This window comes from Bubalus bubalis, chromosome 16 (genome assembly GCF_019923935.1).
Source record: "Bubalus bubalis isolate 160015118507 breed Murrah chromosome 16, NDDB_SH_1, whole genome shotgun sequence".
NCBI classification, from domain to species: domain Eukaryota; kingdom Metazoa; phylum Chordata; class Mammalia; order Artiodactyla; family Bovidae; genus Bubalus; species Bubalus bubalis.
In genome coordinates, this window is record NC_059172.1 from 46,362,634 (window position 1) to 46,367,707 (window position 5,074).

The 5,074-nt window shown below is 41.5% G+C and overlaps 1 pseudogene; it reads left to right on the forward strand.

The window, feature by feature from the left end:
- The first annotated feature begins 2,615 nt into the window (after positions 1-2,615).
- LOC112579676 lies at positions 2,616-3,464 on the forward strand (annotated as a pseudogene).
- The last annotated feature ends 1,610 nt before the right edge of the window (positions 3,465-5,074 follow it).

The following is a 5,074-nucleotide window of genomic DNA, read 5'->3' on the forward strand; positions in this document are numbered from 1 at the left end:
ATGACTTTTTCCAACTTTTTAAACATATTGTTGTGTTTGACGTGCATCAAGCAATTTATTTTCATTATACCTTCTGATTTTAAAATTTTACAATCTCAAACATCTAGTTGAGATAACAAATTCTTTTGACTAGTAAACCCAAATATTAATAGAATACATTCTGTGTGTCATTACATTTAATGCTGACAATTCTGGAGACATAACTGCTTTTACTAAAACCAACAAACTTACGCTAGCTTTCATCCCAGATGCTGTGTACCTGAGGAACATTTGGGTTAGTTTCTATATTTCTGAGAGTTTTATGAATACCTAATTTGTGTAAGCATTTATGTTTTAAGCCAATTAAATAGAACTCTTTTACAAAGTAATTTTGGCAATATCATACAGAGATAGAAAAATATTACATATACACATAGACATATAGAGACAGATATGAAAAGAGATGTTACAGTTTTCATTTTAAATCTTAGCCATGTGTTAGGTATAAATACAGAAAAGCAAAATTTACAAACTTAAAGAAGAGTTACCTTTGTCTTATTTTTTCCTTTCAATTTGACCTTCCCATAGGTACCAAGGGACTTCCCTGGTGGTTCAGATGGTAAAGTGTCTGTCTACAATGCGTGAGACCCGGGTTCAATCCCTGGGTTGGGAAGATCCCCTGGAGAAGGAAATGGCAATCCACTCCAGTACTATTGCCTGGAAAATCCCATGGACAGAGGAGCCTGGTAGGCTACAGTCCATGGGTTCGCAAAGAGCGGGACACGACTGAGCGACTTCACTTTCACTTTCATAGGTAGCAAATGGCACTCCACTCCAGTACTCTTGCCTGGCAAATCCCATGGACGGAGGAGCCTTGTGGGCTGCAGTTCATGGGGTCGCTAAGAGTCAGACACGACTGAACGACTTCACTTTCACTTTTCACTTTCATGCATTGGAGAAGGAAATGGCAACCCACTCCAGTGTTCTTGCCTGGAGAATCCCAGGGACGGGGGAGCTTGATGGGCCGCCATCTATGGGGTCGCACAGAGTCGGACACGACTGAAGCAACTTAGCAGCAGCAGCTCTAGGAAGACAATGAAGGTAAAACAAAGGCTCCCTAGGAGTTGGAATCTCTAATTAAGACAAAGCTGGCAAGGTTGGACAATGAGAATGCTGCTTGTCATTTTGTGTCTTGATTTCTAGCATGTTTGGCTGGTTACCTGACTCAACCCAACACTTGTACCGTCCAGTCCAGCTGGTGGAGACCAGATAAAATATTTTCACTGGTCACAAAGCCAAGCTCTGATGACAAGAAACAAGATGAATGGGGCATCTCATTTTATGATTTTTCTCCTTATGACAAATACTACTAAAGAAACAGAAAAAAAAAAAAAAAAAAAAACAAAGACAAGGAGCCTGTGGATTATTGCCAATAGGTACTGGGAACCAAATTTACAAGTGTCACAATTCAAAGAACTAATTTTCACATGTATTTTCCTCCTGACAATCTACATTTAGAAAGGGAAAAGATAAGGAGAGACTTTCATTTTTCTTGTTTTGGTTGGGGCATGCAGGCAGAGATTTAAAGGACCACTATGTAAGAATTGTTACCTTCTGCCAGTTTTTTGTCAGAGGTCCTAGGATATCTGAGTGTCCCAACTGTTAAACTCCCAACCTTATCACCAAGAAATTGTAGGGGAGACAAAATTTTGCCTCCTAAGTCTTTTTGGCTAGGCCTGAGAATTCAACTGTTGGAAGGGCAGGGCTGTGTTCCCTCCCTGTTGTTTGGCCTGAGGCCACACTGTTGACCCACTTCTGATCTCACAGGCAAGTCTGACTCAAGTCTCTCACTGGCCTCCAAAGTCAAACTCCCTGGGGGTTCTCAGTCCCTTTGCCAGATCCCTAGGTTGGGAAATCAGTTGTGAGTCCTAGAACGTCCTTAACAGTGTGAGAATTTCTTTGGTATAATTTTTCTGCAGTTTGTGGGTCATCTGCTTGGCAGCTGCATGGTGAGGGCAAGGGTGACCTCCTCCAAGAGAGCTTATGCCACACTCTGGGTGTCCCAGGTCTGCTGCAGCCAGAACCTCTGTCCCAGAGGCAGGTCACTGCTGACCCGTGCCTCCACAGGAGACAACACTCAAAGGCAAGTCTGGCTCAGTCTCTGTGGGGCCTCTAGGTCCTGGTGCATACAAGGTTTTGCTTGAGCCATCTGAGCATCACTAGTGGGTATGATGTTTGATTCTAAATGTGATTTCACCCCTCCTACCATCTTGTTGGGGCTTCTCCTTTGCCCCTGGACGTGGGGTATCTTTTTTTGATTGGATCCAACATTCTGCTGTCAATGGTTGTTCAGCAGCGAGTTGCACTTTTGGAGTTCTCACAGGAGAAGATGAGTACACATCCTTCTACTCTGTCATCTTGTTTCTTGGCTGTATATTGTTACCCTGCTTATTTAACTTATACGCAGAGTACATCATGTGAGATGCCAAGCTGGATGAAACACAAGCTGGAATTAAGATTGCCAGGAGAAATATCAATAACCTAGGTATGCAGATGACACCACCCTTCTGGCAGAAAGCAAACAGGAACTCAAGAGCCTCTTGATGAAAGTGAAAAATGAGAGTGAAGTAGCTGGCTTAAAACTCAACATTCACTCTTTCCCGGCTGGAACCATGGAGGGTGCAGAAGAGAAGAAAAAGAAGGTTCCTGCTGTGCCAGAAACCCTTAAGAAAAAGCGGAAGAATTTCGCAGAGCTTAAGATCAAGCGACTGAGAAAGAAGTTTGCCCAAAAGATGCTTCGAAAGGCAAGGAGGAAGCTTATTTATGAAAAAGCTAAGCATTACCACAAGGAATACAGGCAGATGTACAGAACTGAAATTTGAATGGCTAGGATGGCACGAAAAGCTGGTAACTTCTATGTACCTGCAGAACCCAAACTGGCGTTTGTCATCAGGATCAGAGGTATCAACAGTGTGAGCCCAAAGGTTCGAAAGGTGCTGAAGCTCCTTCGCCTCCGGCAGATATTCAACGGCACCTTTGTGAAGCTCAACAAGGCATCAATTAACATGCTGAGAATTGTGGAGCCATACATTGCATGGGGGTACCCAAATCTGAAGTCTGTAAATGAATTGATTTACAAGCGTGGTTATGGCAAAATAACAAAAAGCGAATTGCCCTGACAGACAACGCATTGATTGCTCGATCTCTTGGGAAATATGGAATCATCTGCATGGAGGATCTGATTCATGAGATCTATACCGTTGGAAAACGTTTCAAAGAAGCAAACAACTTCCTGTGGCCCTTTAAATTGTCTTCTCCACGAGGTGGAATGAAGAAAAAGACCACCCATTTTGTAGAAGGTGGAGATGCTGGCAACAGGGAAGACCAGATCAACAGGCTTATTAGAAGGATGAACTAAGGTATTTACCAGGATTATTATTGTAATCTGGTTAATAAACAATTGAAACAAATTGAAAAAAAAAAAACAACTCAACATTCAAAAAACTAAGATCATGGCATCTGGTCCCATCACTTCATGGCAAATAGATAGGGAAACAATGGAAACAGTGACAGACTTTATTTTGGGGGGCTCCAAAATTACTGCAGATGGTGACTGCAGCCATGAAATTAAAAGATGATTGCTCCTTGGAAAAAAAGCTATGACCAGCCTAGACAGCACATTAAAAAGCAGAGACATTACTTTGCCGACAAGGTCCGTCTAGTCAAAGCTATGGTTTTTTCCAGTAGTCATGTATGGATGTGAGAGTTGGACTATAAAGAAAGCTGAGCACCAAAGAATTGATGCTTTTGAACTGTGGTGTTGGAGAAGACTCTTGAGAGTCCCTTGGACAACAAGGAGATCCAACCAGTCAATCCTAAAGGAAATCAGTCCTGAATATTCATTGGAAGGACTGATGCTGAAGTTGAAGCTCCAATACTTTGTCCACCTGACTCGAAGAACTGACTCACTGGAAAAGACTCTGATGCTGGGAAAGATTGAAGGGAGGAGAAGGGGACGACAGAGGATGAGATGTTCAGATGGCATCACCGACTCAATGGACATGAGTTTGAGCAGGCTCCGGGAGTTGGTGATGGACAGGGGAGCCTGGCGTGCTGCAGTCCATGGGGCTGCAAAGAGTTGGACATGACTGAATAACTGAACTGAATGACTGACTGATGTTAGGTAAAGTTGTCTCCAGACCAGATAAAAAACAATCATTTATTCATGTGGTTGAAAGAGTGAATTAAATGAATTATAATTTTTAAGTGTTTGAAAACAGTATGGGGAGAGAAAACTTACGCAGTGCTCAAACTGTACTTTTAAAAAATACTATTTCATTTATACTCATATACAAAAAAAAGGGCTATACTACTATGTTTACATACATACTAACAGTGGAAACAGAATTCAATAATGAATCACATCTAAATGTTATAAAAAACACACAAACATTAAAAAATACTGATTGGTTATAGAAAGCAGAGTGGAATAAAAAAACATTCGGTATCATTTTCATTTCCATTAAAGAGCAGCACTCTCTGGGAAGAATCAAATCAGTTAGTAAGACTCCTTACACCCCCAAAAAAGTATGTACAAAGGAAAGCCAGTGATACATTGGTTTTTTACTTTTGTTAAGCCATTAAAAAAAGACCACAAAAATAGGTTGAGCACCAAAGAATTGATTCTTTCAAATTGTGGTGCTGGAGAAGACTCTTGAGAGTCCTTTGGACTGCAAGGAGATAAAACTAATAAATCCTAAAGGAAATCAACCCTGAATATTCATTGGAAGGACTGATGCTAAAGCTGAAGCTCCAGTACTTTGGCCACCTGATACGAAAAGCCAACACACTGGAAAAGACCTTAATGCTGGGAAAGATTGAAGGCAGGAGGAGAAGGGGATGACAGAGGATGAGATGGTTAGGCAGCATCACTGACTCAATACTCATGAACTTGAGCAAACCCTGGGAAATAGAGGGTTAAAGGAAAGCCTGGCATGCTACAGTCCATTGGGTCAGAAAGAGTTGGACACAACTTAGCGACTGAAAAATGACAACAAGCCATTTTTTTCTTCCTAATACTCAATGCAAAGAAAGT